Source organism: Tamandua tetradactyla, chromosome 9 (genome assembly GCF_023851605.1).
Source record: "Tamandua tetradactyla isolate mTamTet1 chromosome 9, mTamTet1.pri, whole genome shotgun sequence".
Taxonomy (NCBI): domain Eukaryota; kingdom Metazoa; phylum Chordata; class Mammalia; order Pilosa; family Myrmecophagidae; genus Tamandua; species Tamandua tetradactyla.
Window position 1 is genome coordinate 27,742,899 of NC_135335.1, and position 24,506 is coordinate 27,767,404.

The 24,506-nt window shown below is 38.8% G+C and overlaps 1 protein-coding gene, 1 long non-coding RNA gene and 1 pseudogene across 5 annotated transcripts in view; 1 reads left to right on the plus strand and 2 right to left on the minus strand.

The window, feature by feature from the left end:
• Nucleotides 1-22,929, plus strand: part of LOC143646877 (uncharacterized) — a 45,713-nt gene extending 22,784 nt beyond the window's left edge. The window contains exons 3-4 of the long non-coding RNA XR_013157696.1: nucleotides 1,211-1,320; nucleotides 20,936-22,929. This is a non-coding gene — a long non-coding RNA (uncharacterized LOC143646877). The remainder of the gene's footprint in view (nucleotides 1-1,210; nucleotides 1,321-20,935) is intronic.
• LOC143646870 (uncharacterized) overlaps nucleotides 1-24,506 on the minus strand; it is a 110,026-nt gene that overhangs the window by 49,036 nt on the left and 36,484 nt on the right. The gene's annotated exons all lie outside the window — the stretch shown is intronic.
• On the minus strand, nucleotides 266-5,070 carry LOC143646321 (uncharacterized; annotated as a pseudogene).

Consider the following 24,506-nt stretch of genomic DNA (forward strand, 5'->3'; position numbering starts at 1 on the left):
ATTTGGGTGGGTCTTGATTAGTTTCTGAAGTCCTATAAAAGAGGAAATATTTTGGAGAATGAGAGATTCAGAGAGAGCAGAGAATGCTGCAGCACCACGAAGCAGAGAGTCCACCAACCAGTGACCTTTGGAGATGAAGAACGAAAACGTCTCCCGGGGAGCTTCATGAAACCAGAAGCCAGGAGAGAAAGCTAGCAGATGACACCGTATTTGCCATGTGCCCTTCTAGCCAAGAGAGAAGTCCTGACTGTGTTCCCCGTGTGCCTTCTCACTTGAGAGAGAAACCCTGAACTTCATCGGCCTTCTTGAACCAGGGTATCTTTCCCTGGATGCCTTTGATTGGACATTTCTATAGACTTGTTTTAACTGGGGCATTTTCTCAGCCTTAGAACTGTAAACTAGCAACTTATTAAATTCCCCTTTTTAAAAGCCATTCCATTTCTGGTATATTGCATTCCAACAGCTAGCAAACTAGAACAAGAATGGTCTTCAAGCTTTTTAGCATTTAATGCTAAGATCTGAAGACTATCATGTTTTATAAGCACTCTCTTTGTCCTGTCATTCTTGTGTCTTTAAAAAGATGCAGCATTTCCCATTATTTCTGAAACTGGAGCTAGTTGAGCATTGATGATGAATGGCTGCTCCTCCCCATTACTTTGGTTTTTGGCCCCAGAATGGCCATCGGTTGGCTTTCTCTTTGCAGAAAAAGTGGAATCAGGTATCTTCTTCCCATTGACTAAAAGCAGCTCACTGTTTTCAGTGACACTGGGCTGGACATGAAGGTCTGAGCTACTGTCCTTAGGTGCACTTTTACAATGCAGCAGGTGCACACCGATGGCTGCCAGCATCATGTTTCCCGTGTAATCCCCACAGTAGTGGAAGCACTTGAAAGAAAACTAAAATTGAATGTACTATTGGCATGATGTGATGCCTCTCCTTCAAATGGATTTCATGTGCCTCTGTGGTCACACAGATACCAAAGGAGAAGGGACAGGTCAGTGCTTATATGCTGGGGCTGCTGGCTGCACTCCTGAACTGATGTACATAGGTATGAGTGACTTTGAGTGTTATCTCAGTGATTATACAGTCAAATATACTTTGCTCTCTCCAAGCTCTTCCTTTAGTAATATGGTAAAGAAATCAATATAGGAGAAAACTAAGCTGCTATTAGCATCCACTAACTGAAAGCCTTTGTTAATGTAATCCACAGGCAACTTCTTCCCCAGGTGCATGGTCCTGCTGTGTTCTGAAAGATCTCTGATTTCGTGGAAAGTGCATGGGCAGAACAAACACCCCAGGCCGTGCATCAGCAAGTGATAGGTAAGCTCGTCCTCTTACACTAGGCATTTGTCTCAAAATACCAAACTGTCTTTTCTTTTATCCACTTTAAAAATTGTGCACAAGCTGCAAGTTTTTTCAGGTTCTAGTCTTTCCCCTGGTTTAGGATCACTATGTTTATGAGCTACTTCCATATGGGCCTGATAGGTGTTGGAAGGAAAGACACAAGAAAGGTTTTCCATTGCTTAGCCTATCTGAGCATTTGATTTGCCTGTGACGCAGATGAAAAAGACTGAAAAACATATAGCATATAACATATATATAAAACATAACAGACTGATTAAGTTGTAGGACCCATGCCTCACAGATTGGCCCATCAGAAGAACTGATATTACAAGCTGGCTGAGTTGTAGAATGCCAGGATTGACATTCTGGTTCACAGGTATGATATTTAATGAGGCTATCTGATTTGGAGCAAGAAACCCTGACAGGACCACCTTACCTGCAGGGAGAACCCCTGATGTAGCCTTCTGACCTGTGGGAAGGACCCTCAATGGGACTACCTGGCCAAGAAAGAGAGAGCTCGTGATGGTACTGTGAATCCAAGGGGAAGGATACCCAGCAGGAGTCTTCTGGCCTGAGGGAAGGACACCTGCAGGCTTTGTCTGACATGCAGAAATCACCCCAGTGAGACTGCCTGTGGAACCCCAGGGGCAACAGTGTGATTCACAGGGTGGACGCCAGATCCCATGGGCCTACTAATGGTAAGAACTCCAGGCCCAACAGGCTGACGAAGTGGTAACATCCCTGGATAGAAGGCCTGATTGATGGGGAGAGCTCCAGTTCCAAAAGGCTTATTTATATGTCCAATGGGGTTGACTCAAGGGCAAAATAGTAGGGTTCTCTGACTAAATAGAATGCTGTGGGAAACAGAGACAGGCTGAGGCTTGAACAGCTGCAGAGTGATGCTATTCTGATCCACTAGCAGGGTACTAGGGACTGGGTCCCCCTGGGGCTTTGACCATGGCAAGGGGAGAGTGGGTGAGGCTCCCAGACTGTGGCCATGAACTGGCAGTATTGTGCTTGGCTTTGATTACTTTGTGGCAAGACAAAATGAAAACAGGAAGACGTGCCAGAAATGCTGGGAGCACACTTTTTGGGTGGGATGGCCAAGCTTGCAACTGGTTTTGGTGCAATACAAATTTGCTTTGAAAATCCAGTTTTCTTAATATGTTCTGAAATCACTTTTCCAAATGTTTAAGTTCAAACTAGTTAAAAATTCTGTACATATTAAGCAGCCTTTCCCCATTCTTTAAATTCATTCTAATTCCTGGTAATCTATATTCTATATATTATAACTGTGAGTTTATTTAGTAAAATCATACAATATTTGTCCTTTTGTATCTGATTTATTTCACTTAATTTGTACTTAAGGTTCATTCATGTTGTCATGTGCTTCAGGATTTCATTCCTTCTTACAGCTGAATAATATTCCATCATATGTATATACCATATTTTGTTTATCCATTCATCTGCAGATGGACATTTGGGTTGTTTCCATCTTTTGGCAATTGTGAATAATGCCACTATGAACATTGGTGTGCATATGTCTGTTTACATCCCTGCTTTCAGCTCTTCTGGGAATATCCCGAGTAGTTGGATTCTTAGGTCATAAGGCAATTCTATACTTAGCTTCCTGAGAAACCACCAAAATGTCCTTTGCAGCAGCTGTACCATCTTACATTCCCAACAGCAGTAAGTGTTCCAGTTTCTCCACATCCTCTCCAACACTTGTAGTTTCCTGTTTGTTTTATAGTGAACATTCTAGTAGTGTGAGATGGTATCTCATTGTGATTTTGATTTGCATTTCCCTAGTAACTAGTGAAGTTAAGCATCTTTTCATGTTTCCAAATATTTTCTCCCATTTAATCAGCCTTCCTGAATGTATATATCCATGTCTTTCATTAAATTTTGGAAGTTTTCTGCCAATAGCCTTTGGATGGTCTTTCAATCCATTGTATTTTCATGTATTTTAAAAGTTTCAAAAACTGCAACTGTATAATTCATAGGTTAAAGAAAATATAATGTGGCATTTTAAATATTTGGACCTAAATAGCAATGAACATGCTACTTATCAAAAATAGGGGGATGTGGTTTAAGCAACATGTAGAGGGAAAAGTTTGATTTTAAGTGCTCATTACAAAAATGTACAAGAAATCAGTGAGCTCAGTTTCAGTTTACCAAGGAGAAGAGCAGTAAAGCTAAAAAAGATTAGGACTGAAATAATAAGAGAGGATCAGAATTAATGCAGTAGCATTTAAAAAATCCTCGGGGAGGGAAAGGAAACTAAGGTTTTCCCATCTATAATAAGTCCAGTGCTATTACTAGACAAAGGTCAGGGATTCTTTTGCCCGATGTGCTCAGTAACCAGTTCCTGAGACACCGGCTTTTCAAAGAGAGAAAGAGTTATTACTCAGCATGTAGTAGGAGAGCAGATGACCCAACAGCCCAAAATCTGTCTTGCCAAACTGCAGTAATTCTGATAGTTTTATTAGAGAAAAAGATGGGCAAGTAGCAGCTCCAGATGATGTAATTAGAGCTGATCTAATTATTGGTCATGCACAGATTGGTTACATGCTTAGTCAGAGAACTGTGTAAAAAACATGGCAGAATGAGGTATTTAATATTTTCATGATGATCCTTCTTTTACAAATGCAAGACTTCCCCTAGAACTTGATAACAATGGGGACACAAAACATGTTTTCTGTTAATAACCCAATCTGAGTAATCATATGTTAATTTTAGTTGCCTGGGTAATAAATACAGGTTGCGTTTAGGGAATCTTGCTGAGTTACATGCGCATTGACTTCATGAACAGTGATTTCTGGGATGGTGTGTCAGATGTTCATCAAACTTGATTCCTTTTCTTCCTGGACACACAGCTGAACTATATCCCCAAGCCTCCTGTAGTTGAGTAAGTCCACATGATTGAATTCTGGCCAATGCAATGTGAATGACATTAATGTGGACCATTTCTAGGACTGTCACTTGAAAACATCCCACACAAGATCCTTCATCTTACCTGACAATTACTGACTAGATGTTGACTCCTTGAATGATCTTGGGCTTCAGCAGTTGAAGGTGGCAGATGTTAGCATCATTCCTGGATGAAATGTAGAGGATGCCCCACCTCCAGCTGGATTTTATGTAAATGAAACTTAAACATTTATGATGTTCAACTGCTGAGATTTGGGGTTTTATAGCAGTTAGCTGCACATACACTACTCTGTCTAGCTCAGAGCAGTAGAATGAGATAATTACACACTGACAATTCCTTTATAAGGCAATTTGCATTTCCAAGTATTTGTTTTTAGCATGTTTGATGGTTTTCTGTAGTTCCTGTGTCTCATGTTTTCCCAAAATTTCACTGATAGTAAGGGAGAATGACTTCTACCACCAGAAATCTCTGTGATTTCATGAAGCTGTCCATGCGTGAACTTTTATTCAAGGTCATTATTTGTCTCAGAGTTCATATTGGGTTCTGGGAAGCCACCTCCAATGGAAGCTATCTTACTCTCCTACTCTAGTCTCTCTTCCCTCTCCAGAATAAAAGGCTACTGGGGTTAGGGGGAATCTGGGTGCAATGGAGATTTTGGACTCTCAGTCCATGGGGACTTTTGGGCATTTTAAACTCCCTGAACTTTTCAGTTGACACAACTGTTCATGCAAACCTTGAAAACTTCCATTTGGCTCTTGGTTGCTACTCTGTCTTGGTGTCCCTCCTTCATCCATTTTTAGCAGATCTTTATATATTCTTGATATCAATATACTGTCCAATCAGAATTTGTCCTTCAAGTAATCTAATTCATAGAAATAAAAGCACTAGTATATAGTGACACATGTGTAAGGATATTTCTAGTGGCAAAAAAGATAAAATGGCAAATGACTGGAACACTTTTCATTAAGAAAAAAGTTAAATTATGGGATATACTGAGGTATTTTACAATCATTAAACAGGTTGATTTGATGGTACTGAGGGAGAAAATCAGGGTTCAGAGAATGGTCTAATATGTTCACAAACATTTAGAATCTGAGTTCATGCTTAATGCATTCCAGCAAATAATTTATAATCTTTCCCTTAAATCAAGATTGAGTTTAAAATTATAGTTTCTTTTTTGTCTTAACAATTCTGAATGCTGTCCTTAAAATATATAATGTTTCTCACGTGTACCAAGGCCATTTTCACAGTACAATAAACAAATCTATTGTTAAAACAAAACAACAACAAAAACAAACAAACAAAAAAAAAGAAAGAAAGAGTTCTTTCTTTATATTATGTTTATATATATGTAACACTAAACAGTAAACTCAGATACTTCAGGGACTTTGTTTATTGTTCACTGTTCTAGTTTTCTAGCTGCCAAAATGCACTATACCAGAAATGAAATGGCTTTTAAAAAGGGGAATATAAGGGCGGGCCACGGTGGCTCAGCAGGCAAGGACGCTTGCCTGCCATGCCAGAGGACCCGGGTTCGATTCCCGTGCCTGCCCATGTTAAAAAAAAAAAGGGGGGGGGGAATTTAATGAGTTGCTAGTTTACAGTTCCAAGGCCGAGAAAATGTCCATTTAAAACAAGTCTATAGAAATGTCCAATCAAAGGCATCCATGGAAAGATACCGTGGTTCAGGAAGGCAATGAGAGAGAGGGTCTCTCTCTCATCCATGAAGGCACATGGTGAACACAGTCACAGTTTCTCCCTCAACTGGAAGGGCACATGGTGAGTACAGCATCATCTGCTAGCTTTCTCTCCTGGCTTCCTGTTTCATGAAGCTCCCCGGGAGGCGTTTTCCTTCTTCGTCTCCAAAGCACTGGCTGATGGACTCTCCTTGGTGGTGCTGCAGCATTCTCTGCTCTCTTGTAAAATCTCCTTCATTCTCCAAAATGTTTCCTCTTTTATAGGACTCCAGAAACTTCTCAAGACTCACCCAAATGGGTGGAGACATGTCATCATCTAATCCAGCTTAACAACCACTCTTGATTAAATCACATTTCCAGGGAGATGATCTGATTACAGTTTCAAACATACAGTATTGAATAGGGATTATTCTGCCTTTATGAAACGGGATTTAGATTAAAACATGGCTTTTCTAGGGGACATGTACCCTTTCAAACCAGCACATTTACTTTTTTGCTGATGTTGTAAAGGACCCTGTGAACATGGATAAAAAAATGTATGAAGGGAGATAGATATTAGATTGATGGTTTACTATATGTGGAGTGTTTGGGCAGAAGGGAGCCATGAAAATAAAAAGCCTCCCCTATCCAAAAAGAATAAATACAATACCATTTATTTGTTTAAAAATATGTATATGTTTGGTTGAAGGAATTTTTCAAGGTTTATCAATTCAAAAGTTTCATGCAAATTTTGCACTCTACTGCGTTATATAATTATGGTTATACATAATATTCTGTTAATTTTAATTTGTAAGAGCTTTCAATAAAATATTTTAAAAATAATTGCGGAGAATTTTCTCAAAAGATTCGTTCTCAATTCATTAAGTGCATATTTAGTGGTATTAAAGAATTATTAATTTTTAGTTGTGGTAATAGCATTGTGGGTATTTTAAAAACAACCAACTTCTGATTTTTTAGAAATGTGTGCTTAAGTATTTACAAACATGATAGGGTGTTTGGGATTTGTTTCAGTGTCATCCAGTACAACTTAGGTCGGGTAAAGTAGGGATCCAAATGGAATAAAATTGTCCAGATGTTGACAGTTGTTGAAGCTGGGCAGTGGTTGCATGGGGAATTAATTAAAGTTTGGCAGTTATACCACTGAAAATTCCCATAGAAAATGTTCAGAATTTTAAAACTTGCAGGTAGTTTCAATGACCAATTCCATCCAACTCTCAACCTTATGTTTTATAGTAGTAATCTACTCAGGAATGTATCGAAAACCTTCATGTTTTGTAGTTGTTACTTCAGATTACTATTGGGGTATTATTATTTCTTCAGAATATCAACAAAAATCTCTTCAGTGCCTCAAAATTGTATCTTGCTTGTTATTAGGGCAAAAATGGATTAATTTACCTAACCTAGGTGTTACCCTTTACCTCTTCCACTTGAAGATAAATAACAACTGCATCCTAAGTTTCAAAGCTGTGACCACTACTTTGCCTGGCTCCTTCACTTCCATGTGAATAGTACAAGCTGTCAAAATCACTATCTGTTCTCCGTCCACCTTTCTTAAAATACTACATATTCAAAAAATTCTTTTTTGTTGGTTTACAAAGGTCTTCCCTTTAGTAACCAACTGACCAATCACCCAATAAGGGAATTAGCTTAACAGTCAGTCTGTGAATTATTGGCATGTTGAGGGACAGAGAGAAGACAGGATCTCTCCTAAAAATTTACACTATAACCAAGCAGATGAGTCAAATTAATGGTCACTACCAGGGTGATGAATTTAAGGCATAAATTCTGCACTGAGCTGTAGATAGTAAAGCCAGTTTTGGTGAGATGGGAATGTCAGAGGTGATCCAAGAAAACACCCAATCATGCGATGTCAGAAGCACAAAACAAGCTGTATGTTGGTGGGACTTGGACAGGGTGCTGTGAGAAGGGAAGTCCCTCCCAGCAGGAGCCTTCCAGAGACATTGGCATGAATCTGTCAGCCAAAAGGGGAGAAAGTACCAGAACTCCTGGGGAAGTGGAGATTCAGAGAGGGGATTTATGTATCCAGGCGATGTCAACCAGCATCATGGTGGGAAATCTGTAGGTCAGAGAGTTCCAAAAATGCAGTAGTAGTTTAGAGTCTTATAGCTAATGCTTTGTCTTATCTACAGTTGACTGATTTATGTGTGCAGCCTTGTGGAGAACTGCAAAGTTGACAGTCTCTAAGAGGCTAAAAACATGCTTATTTGGGTTACATTTAAAGTAAATGGATGCCTAAAATTGAATTTGGTTTTGGCTAATGGTAATATCCTGCTGTGAAGAAGTGAACAGCATAGGGGCCCACTGTATAAGGTACATTTTTTATCCATTTATATTATACTGGTTCTGTAGTAAGTTTCTCTCTCCCCATACTTCTTGTCCCCAAGATCAGATGGTTTCCCACAGGTATACTTTCAAACTTGATTAGGATGTGTGAATGGAAATTAATTTCCACTTTCCTGTCCTCAAACTGATGATGTCATTAAAATGGATACGCCTCTGCTGAGTACAGTGAATATGGCTTAACTCTGCTTCAGCCGAAGTCAAGGAAGTTCTAGTGATGTGAAGGCAGAGTTCATTCTTGTTGTCTCCTGCCATGCATCACATCCACTTCCAATGGAGTTTCTGAATGGAAATAACTCTAGAATAGGATGAGTGTGTAGGAGGCATTGAACTATTTGTTTTCATTTTGAGGGTTATTAGGCTAGAACAGTGGTAACAATTAAATCATACACTTAACACGTTTGAAACTTTCTTGGTTAGTATTTCAGTCTGGTTCCCTCATGTGGTAGCTGAGTGTCTCATGGTGCATATTCTGAATCTCTGCTTTGCCTGTGGTCTATTTGTTTTCAATCCCCACATCTTGCCTAATCTTACAAGTTACTTGTTAAAACTAATTAGGCTGTCTGAATATTTGTCTTCCAATATTATTTTGGCTGTAGGTAGCAGGAAATAAAAAGATAATGGCTTAACAGTGTATCAGCTAGGGTTCTCTAGAGAAACAGAATCAGCAGGAAATATCCATAGATATAAAAATTTATAAAAGTGTCTCAAGTAACCATGGGAACGTAGAGTCCAGAACCCATAGAGCAGGCTGTGAAGCTGATGCCTTGGATAGAGGGTCTGGACAAACTCCACAGGAGAGGCTCGCCCGCTAAAGCAGGAAGAGAGATGGTCTCTTCTGAATCCTCCTTAAAAGCCTTCCAGTGATTAGATTAAATGTCACTCATTGCAGAAGACACTCCCCTTGGCTGATCACAAATGTAGTCAACTGTGAATGCAGCCAATGTGATCATGATTTAATTCTATGAAATGTCCTCATAGCAACAGACAGGACAGCATTTGCCCGACCAGACAAATGGGCACCACCAACTGGCCAAGTTGACACATGAACCTGACCATGACAAATAGTAAGATTACGAAACATATGTTCTCTACCTTAAAATTGTATCTAGACTCTAACAGGTTCTCTACATCTTAGTTCAAGCCAGTATATTGATCACATAGAATTCTGCTATAGCCTCATAGTAGTCTCCATGACTATTGCTCCCCTTGAGTGTGGACCCTCTTTGGTAAAGTGTTCATATGTATGACAAACCATGGTGCTTATTTCCTCAAAACTCTGCAGAAACTTTCCACCTTGTTCATACTAAACACCAGAGGTTTCCTAGTTGACCATAAAGCCCTACCTAATTTAGGGTCCACTGTCTCTCTGCCTTTGACCCTTATAACTCTTCTTTCACTTTTTTCACAATACAACAAACTCCTTGATGTTTTGCAGACTGCTGCCCCCTCCCCTGTTGTCCTTCCTTAGGTCTTTGAACTTGCTTTTCCTTCAGCTTCAGTTCTTTTTCCCGGATACCAGACACTGGCTAACTCATTTTCTTTTTGTATCTCTCAAAATAGAACCTATTAGATAAATTTGTTGTAATCACTCCAACTAAAATGGCACCCCTTCTCAGTCCATTACTCTGTATCAATTTACTTAATTTTCTTTATTGTACTATCACATTTATAGTTTTATAATGTCATTTATAATTTTCAGGATGAATTTCATGTGGAAATGTTATTTTGTGTATATATGTATATATACACACACAGATATATATATATATATATTTTTTTTTTTTTGCATGGGCAGGCACTAGGAATAGAACTGGGGTTGGATATACATATATATTTTTTTTAACTTTTTTATTGTATATTGTAACATATACAAAGCAAAGAAATAAAAAAGCAGTAGTTTTTAAAACACTTAAGGACAGATCCCAGACTTTGTCATGGGCTACCACATGATCCTCTTGTATTTTTCCTTCTAGCTGCTCCAGAATATAGGAGGCTAGAGGGCTTAAATATTTTTTTCATCACAATCAACTTTTTTTCCTTCTTTTTTTGTGAAAAATAGCATATATACAAAAAAGCTATACATTTCAAAGCACACCACCAGAATTACTTGTAGAACAGATTTCAGAGTTTAACATGGGTTACAATTTCACAATTTTAGGTCTTTACTTCTAGCTACTCTAAAATACTGGAGATTAAAAGAGATATCAATGTAATGATTCAGCATTCATATTCATTTGTTAAATCTTATCTTCTCTGTGTAACTACACTGTCACCTTTGATCTTTTCATACCTCTTTTTAGGGGTGTTTAGGCTATGGAAACTCTAAATTTTTCATATTGGAGAGGTCTGTCACTAATATGGGTAGGGAGATGGAATTATCTGATGTTCTGCAAAGGCTGGGCCCTCTAGGTTTCAGGACTTATCTGGACCAGGGGCCTACCTGGAGGTTGTAGGTTTCTGGAAAGTTACTCTAGTGCCTGGAACCCTTGTGGAATCTTATATATTGTCCAGGTGTTCTTTAGGATTGGCTGGAATGGTTCTGGTTGGGGGTTGACAGGTTATGATAGGTAGCAAGGTCTAACTAAAGCTTACGTAAGAGCAACCTCCAGAGTAGCCTCTTGATTCTATTTGAACTCTCTCTGCCACTGGTACTTTATTAATTATACTTCTATTCCTCATTTTGGTCAGGATGGAATAGTTGATCCCATGACATCAGGTCTGGATTCATCCCTGGGAGTCATCTCACACGTCACCAAGGAGTCTTTTCCCCCTGGATGTTATGTCCCATGTAGAGGGGAAGGCTGTGATTTTACTTGCACAGTTGGGCTTAGAGAGACTGAGTCCTCATCTGAGCAACAAAAGAGGTCCTCCAGAAGTAACTCTTAGGCATACCTATAGGTAGTTTAAGTTTCTCCACTACCTACATAAGCTTCACAAGAGTAAGCCTCATAATCGAGAGCATAGCCTGTTGATTTGTGTGTGTCCCTAAAGTTTGACAGTATCAGGGGATTCCCTGATGATAAAGTTTAATAGTTCTATATTCTTTCTCCAATCCCTCAGGAGCCTTTGCCAATACTTTTTGATTATTTGCTTAATATATTCTAAGATGTATCCAGGCATTACAATAATTTATACAGGATTAAAACACCTCTTTCTTATTCTGGGCTCCCTTTGTTTCAGTTCTTCAAATGAGCTACACAGATAGGCTGAATTAGATTATGCCCTACAGAAAATTTCACTTCCAGACCAAGTAAACCTTTCTTCCAATGGTCTCAAAGAGTATGTGGGGTTCTAAAATATAGACACTGTCCTCCTTACCCCTGTGTTCTGAATTACTTTAACTCCAACTTGTCCAGCTTCATTCTTATCTGTATATATCAGGTTATATATAAAACAGCCTCTCAAAATCCAGAATAATCACCACTCTGGACTTAATGTGTCTGCTCTAAAAGCTTATAATCTAGGCCCGTTTTCTTATAAACATTTTCTAAAGGTGACCATACCATTCTTGTTCTTTTGTTTCTGGCGTATTTTGCCTCACCAAATGTCTCACATGTTCATTCACATCATTGCATGCCTCACAACTTTGTTCCTTTTGTAGCAGCACAACAGTTATTCATAAGTATACACATTGTTTGCCAATCTACTTCTCCATCAGTTCATCCTTCAGCCACTTGCATTCATTGGGCATCATATATAGGTCCCAAAGTCCAGAGTTCATCAACAATCTCAGTTTTAGATGATTTTATTGTTCCCAAGAGAAAGAAAACCAATAAATACACCCTTGCCAAATAGGAAATCTAAACCTTTTCTTAACTCTTGTTTTCTTATTTCTTGACCCCCATTATTTACCCCTTCTGTTGCTGTGGTAGTGCTGATGGTTTCCTTGTGAACATAGCTCATAACATGCAATAGCAGTTTTGCCCTGTATTTAAACACTGGACTTAAACACTCTTTGTACAAGAATCATATCTTTCAAGTCATTCTTGCGAGAACTGATTCATATTTCTAGTGTTAATTAGTGGGACATGTAGGACTATAACACCCCTTTTAATCTTGCTCATCTTCCATATGGTAATATTACTTACGGACCCACTAGAGAAGCACTTTCACTCCTATCTATTCCCTTACATTGGAGTTCAACCTCATTAGCTAACAATTCACCCATCTCTAGCTTCTGTGTATCTTTAAGTTCCCTATATTCTGTATTAGAAACCTCTGATTATACCTTTACGCTGGTCATAAAAGTGGAATCATAGAGTATCTATCCTTTTGTGTCTTGCTAATTTTGCTCAATGCTCATCCATCTTGTCATGTGTTTCAGGATGTCATTTTGTCTTACTGCTGCATAATATCCCATTATATGTACATACCACATTTTATTGATCCACTCGTTTGCTGATGGGCATTTGGTTTGTTTCTATCTTTTGGCACTTGTGAGTAATGCTGCTGTGAACATCAGTGTGAAAATTTTTTTAGTTTTTATCATTGCTTTCAGCTCTTCTGGTTTTATATACCAAGTAGTACTATTTTTGGGTCGTAGAGAAACTTGATATTTAGTTTTCTAAGGAACAGCCAGTCTTCCATAGTGGCTGCACCTTTATACATTTCCACCAGCAGTACATAAGTGACCCAGTTTTTCCACATCCTCCCCAACATTTATCGTTTCCTGTTTGTTTAATAGCAGGCATTCTTATAGATGTGAGGTGGTATCTCATTGTAGTTTTGGTCTTCATTTCCCTTATAGCCAATGAAAGTGAGCATCTCTTCATATGCTTTTGAGCCATCTGTATTTGCTCTTCAGAAAAATGCCTATTTATATCTTTAGCTCATTTTATAATTGGGTTCTTTGTTCTTTTGTTACAGAATATCTAACCTTTTTCTGATACGTGATTTCCAAATTTTTTCTCCCATTGAGTTGCCTGCCTCTTCACCTTTTTGACAAGGTCTTTTGAAGTGCAGAAGTATTTGATTTTGAGGAGTTCCCATTTATCTATTTTTCTTTGGTTGCTTGTGCTTTGGTTGTAAAGTTTAGGATGCTACCTCCTATTACTGGGTCTTGACGATATTTCCCTACATTTTCTTCTAGAAGCTTTATGGTGCTACTGCTTATATTTAGGTGTTTGATCCATTTTGAGTTTATTTTTGTGTAGGGTATAAGATGGGGTCCTCTTTCATTCTTTTGGCTATTGATATCCAGTTCTTCCATGCCCAATTATTGAAAAGACTATTTTGTCCCAGTTCAGAGGATTTGGGGGGTCTTATCAAAAATCAGTTGACCATAGATTTTGTGGTCTATTTCTGCACTCTTGATTTAGTTCCATTGATCAGCTCTTCTTTCTTTGTGCCAGTACCATGCTTTTTTGACCACTGTGGCTTTATAATAGGTTTTGAATTCAGGAAATGTTAATCCTCCCAGTTAATTCTTCTTTTTTAGAAAGCTTTTGGCTATTCAGGGTCTCTTCCCCTTCAGATGACTTTAGTAATTAGCTTTTCCAAATCTTCAAGGTACATTATTAAAATTTTGATTGGTACTTTGTGGACTCTGTAGATCAATTTGGGGAGAATTGACATCATAACTATATTTAACCTGCTTATCCATGAGCAGGGAATGTCTTTCCACCTATTTAGATCTCCTTTGATTTCTTTCAGCAGTGTTATATAGTTTTCTGTGTACAAGTCCTTTGTATCCCTAGTTAAGTTCATTCCTAAGTACTTGATTCTTTTAGTTGATATTTTGAATGGAATTTTTTCCTTAACTAACTCCTCAGCTAGGTCTTTTGCTGTGTATAGAAATGTTACTGATTTTTGCACGTTAATTTTATCCTGCCCACTTGTTGAATTTGTTTATTCACTCAAGTAACTTTGCTGTAGATTTCTCAGGATCTTTCAAGTATAGTGTCATATCTTCTGGAAATAATGAGAGTTTTACTTCTTCCTTTCTAATTTGGATGTCTTTTATTTCTTTGTCCTGCCTGATTGCCCTACCTAGAACTTCTAGCACATGTTAAATAATAGTGTTGACAGTGGGCATTCTTGTCTTGTTCCAGATCTTAGGGGGAAAGCTTCCTGTCTCTCTCCATTGAGCACGATGCTGGCTATCAGTTTTTCATATATACCTTTTAACATATTGAAGTAATTACCTTTGATTACTGTCTTTTGGAGTGTTTTTATCAGAAAAGGATGCTGAATTTTGTTGAATGGTTTTTCAGCATCAATCGAGATGATCATGAGGTTTTTCCATTTTGTTTTGTTAGTGTGCTATATTACCTTAATTGATTTTCTTGTATTGAACCATCCTTGCATTCCTGGTATAAACCCCACTTGGTCACAGTGTTGTAATTATTTTAATGTGTTGTTGGATTCAATTTGCTAATATTTTATTGAGAATTTTTGTATCTATGTTCATTAGGGAGATTGGCCTGTAGTTTTCTTTTCTTATAACATCTTTACCCGGTTTTGATATTAAAATGATATTAGCTTCATAAATTAGTTAGACTTCCTTTTCCTCAATTTTTTGGAAAAGTTTGAGCAGGATTCGTGTTAATTCTTTTTGGAATGTTTGATAAATTTCCCCTGTGAAGCCATCTGGCCCTGGGCTTTTCTTTGTAGGATGATTTTTGATGATTGATTGAATCTCTTCACTTTGTGATTGGTTTGTTGAGATCTTCTATTTCTTCCTGAGTTAGTGTACTTGTTTGTGTGTCTCCAGGAATTTGTCCATTTCATCTAGGTTGTCTGATTTGTTGGCATATAGTTGTTCGTAGTATCCTCTTTGATTTCTTTTATTTCTTCAGGGTCTGTCATAACACACCTCTTCTCATCTCTAATTTTGTTTATTTGCATCCTCTCTCTTCTTTTCTTTCTCAGTCTTGCCAGTGGCCCATCAATTTTATTGATTTTCTCAAAGAACCAACTTTTGGTTTTTTCTTTTGCATGGGCAGGCACCCCAACTTTTGGTTTTAATGATTCTTTCTGTTGTTTTTTTTTTTTTTTATCACCTTCATTTATCTCTGCTTTAATCTTTGTTATTTCTCTTCTTCTATTTGCTTTGGGATTAGTTTGCTGTTCTTTCTTGAGTTCCTTCAGGTGTGCTGTTAAGTCCTCAATTTTTGGTCTTTCTTGTTTTTTAATATAGGCATTTAGGGCAATAAATTTCCCTCTCAGCACAGCCTTTGCCCCATCTCATAAGATCTCATAGTTGTATTCTCATTTTCATTCATCTCCAGATAGCTACTGATTTCTCTAGCAACTTCTTCTTTAACCCACTGGTTGTTTACAAGTGTGTTATTTAACCTCCATATATTTGTGAGTGTTTTCATTTGGTGGCTTTTGAGATCCAGCTTCACTCCATTATGATCAGAGAAAGTACTTTGAATAAGTTCAGTGTTTTTAAATTTACAAAGATGTGTTTTGTGCCCCAGCATATGATCTATCCTGGAGAATGTTCCATGAGCACTAGAAAAGAATATATATCCTTGTGCTTTGAGGTGCAATGACCTGTTAGGTCTGTTAGGTCCAATTCATTTATCAAGTTATTTACCTTCTCTGTTTCCTTGTTGATCTTCTGTCTGGTTGTTCTATCTGTAGAGGACAGTGGTGTATTGAAGTCTCCTACTATTATTATTGAAACATCTATTGCTCCCTTCAGTTTTGCCATTGTCTGTTTCATATAGTTTAGAGCTCCTTGATCAGGAGCATAAACATTTATGATTGTTTTATCTTCTTTGTGAACTGACTCTTTAGTTAGTATATAGCATTCTTCTTTGTCTCTTATGATGTCTTTACATTTAAAGTCTGTTTTGTTTGATATTAGTATAGCTACTCCTGCTTTCTTTCTTTTTTTTGACAGGCAAGAACTGTGCCTGCTGAGCCACATGGCCCACCCTCCTGCTTTCTTTCGATTACCACTTGTATGGAAAATCTTTTTCCATCCTTTCACTTGCAATCTGTTTGTATCCTTGTGTCTAAGATGAGTCTCTTGTAAGCAGCATATAGCTGGATAATGTTTCTTAATCCATTCTGTCAATCTGTATTTTTTAATTGGTAAGTTTAGTCCGTTAACATTCAAAGCTATTACTAAAAAGGCATTTCTTGAATCTAGCATCTTATCTTTTTAATTTTATTTGTCAGTTCTATATATCCTTTTCCCTCTTTCTCTTTGTATTCTTTAAATTTTGAAAACCTTGTGTTGGATGCCCCTTTTATCTATGGTATGGACAGATGAGTAAAAAAATATGGATAAAAAATAAATAATAGGAGTGACACAGGGTAAAATAAATTGGATAGATGGAAACACTAGTGGTCAATAATGGGGAAGGATATGAGTTTTTTCTTTTTTCTCTTTATTTCTTTTACTGGAGTGATGCACATATTCTAAAAATGATCATGGTGATGAATACACAACTATGTGATGATATTGTGAGCCATTGATTGTATACCATGTATAGAATGTATATGTGTGAATATTTCTCAATTTGAAAAAAAGAATTAACGAGTTAGTGGGTGCCTGTGATCATTAGTTTCTAATGTCAACTTGGCCAAGTGATTTTGCCCAGTTGTCTGGTCAGGCTAACACTGGCCTGACCATTGTTGCAAGGATAGTTCATCACTAATTGATAAACTAGAAGACTGGTGTATTAAATTATCAGTCAGTTGATTGCATCTGTGGTTGATTAATCTGTGATCATCTAAGGAGTGCCTCCCACAATAAGATAATTCAATCAGATGAAGGCTTTTAAGGAAGAAGAGAGACCCTTTCACTGCTCTTCAACCAGCAAGCCTCTCCAGTGTAATTTGTCCAAACCTTTTGTCAGAGTCACAAGCTTCACAGCCCATCCTATGGATTTTGACTCCTCCATTCCCTTGGTTGTGTGAGACATCTTTATAAATCTCATATTAACAAGTATTTCTCGTTGGTTCTGTTTATCTGGAGAACCTTCACTAAACCAACTTGGTATCAGGAGTGGTTCTTCAGAAATGAAATCTTAAAAATGCATTTTACAATTGGTTTTCTCCTCTGACTAAACTCAGGCACTAATGACTCTGTTTCCAATTACCAAGATAGCACTGACAGTCCAAGGGGTGATTGATAAACAGCTTATAGCCTGCTCCTGGGCCTTAGTAGAGACTGAATGCTTAATTATGGGCCACAAAGTTACCATGAGATCTGAGTGGCCTTTCATGAGCTGGGTGTTGTGTGACCCACCAATTCATAAAGGTGGGTGTACACAGCAGAACTCCATTATAAAATGGAAATGGCCTATTAGAGACAGGGCTCAAGCAGATCCTGAAGTCACAAGTAAGTCACTTGAGTAAGTGGCCCTTATGCCCATGGCCCCAATCCTGCCACATTACCTTCTCTTTCCCAGACCGTATCTATGGCCTCTTGGGGAGTCCCTTATAGTCAGTTGACTGAGGGAGAGAAAACACAGGCCTGCTTTACGAATGATTCTGCATGATATGCAGAGACTACCCAGAAGTGGACAGCTGCAGCACTACATCATTCTTGGACTCCTTAAAGGACAGTGGTGAAGGGAAATCCTCCCAGTGGGTAGAACTTCGAGCAGTGCACCTAGTTGTTCATTTTGCTTGGAAGGAGAACTTGCCAAAAGTGCATTTGTATACTGACTCATGGGCTGTGCTAATGGTTTGGCTGGACGGTCAGGGATTTGGAAGGTGCATGATTGGAAAATTGGTGACAGAGATGTCTGGAGAAGAGGCATGTGGACAGACCTTTCAGAGTGGTTAGAGAACATGAAGATATTTGTGTCCCTTGTGAATGCTCACCAGAGGGTAACTTCAGCAGAGGAATGTTTTAATAACCAAGTGGATAAGATGACCCATCCTGTCAATATATGTCATCCTCTTTCCTCAGCCACTGCTGCCATTACTCAATGGTCTCATAACAAAGTGGGCATGGTGGTAGGGATGGAGGTTATATGTGGGGTCAGCAACATGGACTTCCACTCACCAAAGCCCACGTTGCTAGGGCCACTGTTGAGTGCCCAATCTGCCAGCAGCAGAGACCCACACTCAGTCCGTGATATGGCACCATTCTGCAAGGTGAACAGCCTGCTACCTAGTGGCAGGTTGATTACATTGGATAACTTCCATCATGAAACAGCAGCAGTTTGTTCTAGCTATAATAGACACATACTCCAGATATGGGTTTGCCTTCCCTGCATGTAATGCTTCAGCAAAAACTACCATCTGTGGCCTTATGGAATGCCTTATCCACCATTATGTTATTCCTTACAGCATTGCTTCTCATCAAGAAACCCAATTCACAGCAAATGAAGTATGGGAATAGGCACATGCTCATGGAATTCCCTGGTCTTACCATGTTCCCTGTCATCCAAAGGTAGCTACATTGATAGAATGGTGGAATGGCCTTTGAAGACCCAATTATGGGGCCAACTAGGTGGCAATACCTTGCAGGCCTGGTGCAGTGTTCCCCAGGAGGATGTATATGCTCTGAATCAGCAAGCAGTATATGATGTTGTTTCTCCCATAACTGGGATTCACAGGTCCAGGAATCAAGGGGTAGAAATAGGACTGGCACCACTCATTATTACCCCTAGTGATCCACTGGGAAAATTTTTGCTTCCTGTCCCTGAAACTGTAAGCTCTACTGGTCTAGAGGTCTTAGTTCCAAAAGGAAGAGTGGTTCTACCAGGAGACACAACAGTGATTCCATTGTTAAGACTGCCACCTGGCCACTTTGGGCTTCTCATGCTACTGAATCAACAGGCATAAAAGGACATTACTGTTCTGTCTGGTGATTGATCCTGACTATCAAGGGCAAATAGGATTACAATTACACAATGGAGGAAAAGAAGAGTTTTCCTGGAATACAAGTGATCTCCTACAGCATCTCTTATACTACCATGCCCTGTGATTAAAGTCAATGGAAAACTGCAACAACCCAATCTAGACATGACTAACAATGGCCCGAAACTTTAAGAATGAAGGTTTGGGTGACCCCACCTGGCAAAGAACCACGGCCAGCTTAAGGGCTCACTAAGGATAAAGGGAACTGGAATGGGTAGTAGAAGAAGGTAATGATAAATATGAACTATGATCACATAACCAGTTACAGAAACATGGACTGTGATTATATGAATATTTCCTCCCTGTTTTGTTATGAGTATGTTTGCATTTGCACATAAGCAAATGTCTTGTTTTCTTCTTATCATCTATGCAAGATGTATTATTCCATAGTGTTTAAGCCATGGAATATGAAGTTTAAGAGTGAATGTTACTGAAGGAATTGCACCTTATATTGGAGAGATGTAGTATTTCTGGTTGTATGCAGGACATATGAGCATTGTTAGGCAAAATATATGTTGTTACTATGTTTTATTTGGAAATTAATTATGTTTCAAGATGCTGTGTGTATAGCTGCCAAGTTGCCAAGGGGTGGACTCTGATGGTTAAGTTCTTGTGTCAATTTGGCCAAGTGATTATACCTGGTTGTCTGGTCAGCTTGAACGTTGCTGCAAAGATATTTTGTGGCTGGTTAATAAACTGGAAGGCTAGTGTGCTGGTTTGAAAGGATGTATGGACCCTAGAAAAGCCATGTTTTAATGAAAATCCCATTTCATAATGGCGAATAATACCTATTAAATATTGTATGTTTGAAAGTGTAATCAGATCATCTCCCTGGAGATGTGATTTAATCAAGAGTGGTTGTTAAGTTGGATTAGGTGACGATGTGTCTCCACCCATTTGGGTGGGTCTTGAGAAGTTTCTGGAGTCCTATAAAAGGAAACATTTGTTTTCCAAATGTCTCCAAAAAGGAAACATTTTGGAGAATGAAGGCGATTCAGAGAGAGCAGAGAATGCTGCAGCACCATGAAGCAAAGAGTCCACCAGCCAGCGACCTTTGGAGCTGAAGAAGGAAAATGCCTCCCAGGGAGCTTCATGAAACAGGAAGCCAGGAGAGAAAGCTAGCAGATGACGCCGTGTTCATCTTGTGCCCTTCCAGCTGAGAGAGAATCCCTGACTGTGTTCATCATGTGCCTTCTCACTTGAGAGAGAAACCCTGAACTTCATCGGCCTTCTTGAACCAAGGTATCTTTCCCTGGATGGATACCTTTGATTGGACATTTCTATAGACTTGTTTTAATTGGGACATTTTCTTGGCCTTAGAACTGTAAACTAGCAATTTATTAAAGTCCCCTTTTTAAAAGGCATTCTGTTTCTGGTATATTGCATTCTGGCAGCTAGCAAACTAGAAAGCTAGTATATTAAATCATCAGTCAGTTGATTTCATCTGTGGCTGATTACATCTGTGATCAACTAAAATGTGTCTCTCACAATAAAATAAGCCAATTAGTTGAAGGCTTTTAAAGAAGGAAAGAGACTCTTTCATTGCTTCTTCACCCAGTGAGCCTTAACTGTGGAGTTCATCCAGACCCTTCATCAGAGCCACCAGCTCTGCCCTATGGATTTTGGACTCTTCTATTCCCACAGTTGCCTGAGACACCTTTATAAATTTCATATTTACTGTTGGTTCTGCTTCTCTAGAGAACCCTGATTAACACAGTGCCCATGGAGCACCCATCTTTTAAGTTTAAGAATTTCTCCCCCACAGGGATGCCTAAGGGCAAGAAAGTGTTCCAGAGATACAGTCAGCTGATGGATGCATGGAATGCCAGTCTATAGTGAGTGAGTATTCCCCCATCACTCTCTCCCTTTCAGAATATAAGGCAGTGAGTGCATCCAGAATTCCAAATAATAGCTCCCTGGACTGTATCCATGTTGGATCTTGCATCTTAAATGGGTGAGTTAAGTTTCCCCAGCTGCTGCCTGTGTTTCTGTGCGGATGTGCTGCATACATCTGAGGCTGGAAACTGTGCCTACCTTGGCACCACAGACTCCATCCTGTAAGCGTTGCCTGGTTACAGGCTCAGAAAGGTTGAAACCCCCACTGACTGCCATCACCTGCCTCCAGGTGGCTGGAGAAGCACAGGGTGCAGAGCCAGAACTAGACTTTTTATTTACCTGGAACCACCTCTTGCAAACCCTCCCCCAACCAGTTTCACCATATCCTCCCTGTTACGTTCAGTGATTTCCTTTTCCTGAGGAGTAATTTTGGGATGCATGAGTTTGCTGTCTTCTGCTTACTTTCTTTTCATTCTCCCTAAGCAGTTCTGCCAAGTTTTGCAAAAAGAGACCATGTAGTTATTTGCTTAATAGAAGGTATGAAAAAAATACATTATAAAGCCTGTAAATTACAACGTGCTACAGAGCATAACTCAGGAAATACAGGAAAACTCTGTTCTGTTCCAAGGGACGCTAGTAGAAGCCATAAAATAGCATACCAGTGTAAACCTAGACTCTAAAAAAAGAGTAAATTAAGTTGAAAATCTATTGTATAGGCCAGGCAGCTTCAGACTTATGAAGTAAAAACTACAAAGATGTCCTCATGCCCCAAATACCTATGAAGGCCCTTATGAATACTGCCTTTTCTGCCTTTAATAATCAAGACAGGATAGCAGAGAAAGAGAAAGCAGGGAGAGATGGGAATAAGGCAAGGCTCATAACTCTAGCTGTAAATGGGAAACAGCCACCTTAAGGCTACCTTTGGTAGAAGCCATGTGGAGTCTGCCAACAATGTGGAAAATTTAGGCATAGAAATTGAGAATGCCCCAAGAATGAAATAAGGCCCTAGGATGAAGAAAGTGCTCCCAGGGCCTTACCCTAAATGGGGAGAGCTGAACACTGTGCCTGGGAATGCATGAAACCCTCAAGGGGGAACCAGGCCTCTCTGAGAGCCATGTTGACTGCCCTGCACAACAGTAAAGGGGTCCAAAGTCAATAGCTCCTTGAACCTCACTGAAGAATGTTGATCTCTAAAAGCCCCAGGTAACCCTTTGACATGGCAGGTAAGACCATTAATATTTCAATTAATACAAAAACTACCTATTGGGTTTTAACTTCCACTCTGGCCCTTTCTTCTCTAAAACCTGTCCCATAGTGGAAGTAAATAAGAATTCTCAGGCTTGAGCCTTCACCCTCCCTTTCCCCTATCAAATTAGTAGTATTCTTTTAAGTCAACAACTTTTAATAAAACCAGTGTCCCACCATGATTCTGGGAAGGAAAATATGAAAGGCCATAAGTACTCAAATCCAAATAATAGATGTTTGCCAAAGCAAGAACCTAAAAGCCCCTTTGAAAATATTGTAGCATTAAGTGTTAATGCTTAATGTTAAGTGTTAACTGGGACTGAAAGCACTCTAAAATCCCTCCCCTCAGGGTTGAAAAGTCAAATGAACCCCAAAGTCTGGAACACAGACCTGCCTGGGAAGATAATTCATGTTTCTCCTATTGTAATCCAGTACAGAAGGGATCTGCCTGTCCCCCAGAGAAGACAGTATCCCCTTAAACAGGAAATTATAGAAAATATTCAACCTCTCATTCAAAAAATTCTAAAGTGGGAAACTTCTCATCCTCTGTAAGTCTTCCTGGAATACTCCAATTCTGCCATTAAAAGCCAAAAAGACCTAACTGGTTAGTGCAAAAATCTTAAAAGCATAAACCAATTAGCCATTCCACTCCATTCCCTTTTTTTAAAATTTTTAACTTTTTTTTATTGTATAGTAATAACATATATACAAAGCAAAGAAATAATAAAGCAATAGTTTTCAAAGTACTCTTCAACAAGTAGTTACAAAACAGACCCCAGAGTTTCATGGGCTACTATACGATCCTTTCAGATTTTTCCTTCTAGGTGCTCCAGAATATAGGAGGCCAGAAGGCTTAAATATTTTTTTATCATCACACTTGACTTGTTTTCCTTCTTTTTTGTGAAAAATAACATATGTACAAAAAAGCAGTAATTTCAAAGCACAGTACCACAGCTAGTTGTAGAATATATTTCAGAGCTTGATATGGGTTACAGTTCCACAATTTGAGGTTTTTCTAACTGCTCTAATATACTGGAGACTAAAACAGATATCAATTTAATGATTCAGTATTCATATTCATTTGTTAAATCCTATCTTCTCTGTATAACTCTACCATCACCTTTGAGCTTTCTATCCCTCTCTGTAGGGGTGTTTGGGCTATGGCCATTCTAAATTTTCATGTTGGAAGCGTCTGTCACTAATACGGGATAGGGAGATGGAACTATCTGATGTTCTAGGGGGCTGGGCTAGGTTTCAAGACTTATCTGGACTAGGGACCCATCTGGAAGTTGTAGGTTTCTGGAAAGTTACTCTAGTGCACGGAACCCTCATGGAATCTTATATATTGACCTTGGTGTTCTTTAGGATTGGCTGGAATGGTCCTGGTTGGGGGTTGGCAGGCTATGATAGGTAGCAAGGTCTAACTGAAGCTTGTGTAAGAGCAACCTCCAGAGTAGCCTCTTGATTCTATTTGAACTCTCTCTGCCACTGATACTTTATTAATTATACTTCTTTTCCCCCTTTTGGTTAGGATGGAATTGTTGATCCCATTGTGCCAGGGCTGGATTCATCCCTGGGACACTCTATCTTACCTAACACTTACACATCTTCATAAAATCCTGAGCTCTATGGCTGTATTCAGATCTTGATTTTAAAAAATGCTTTCTTCTACAGACCTTTACACCCAAATTCTCAGGTTCTACTTGTATCTTCTAAAATTCAAGTTATCTTGAAGAGTTCTTTACCTTAAGTTTGTCCTAACCCCAGGGGAGCACTCACTGTCATCAGGAAGAATCCAGGCCATACCCTTAGTGGCACCCACTGCGATGTAAACCCACACCAAAATGTAAAAAAAAAGTAAGCATAAAAGGGCAGCAATGAAGTGACAAATAGCAGCGTTGTTACTGTTTCAAAATGCATTAAGTATGTTCTGACATGGTTTATTTTAATGGTAATTATATGTTGTGAAATGTTTGCTTAGAGGCAGTTTCCAAAATTATTGGTAACTGAAGTATAAAGGTTATAAAGAATGTGATTTTATTAAAAGGAAAGAGTGTAGTGTCCTAAAATAAAATGAATGGGTGTTACAAAATGAGGAAAATGTAGGACAAAACCTAAATGAACATGGAGAGTTGTAAAATGTTCATAGAAAGGGAGATTATGGTCAAGGTTAAGAAAAGTTTGATGAGTTTATAATATACTGATGCAAAACTAAACTTTGTTTTCTGTTAAAGTGACAAAGTTTTCTTGAATTT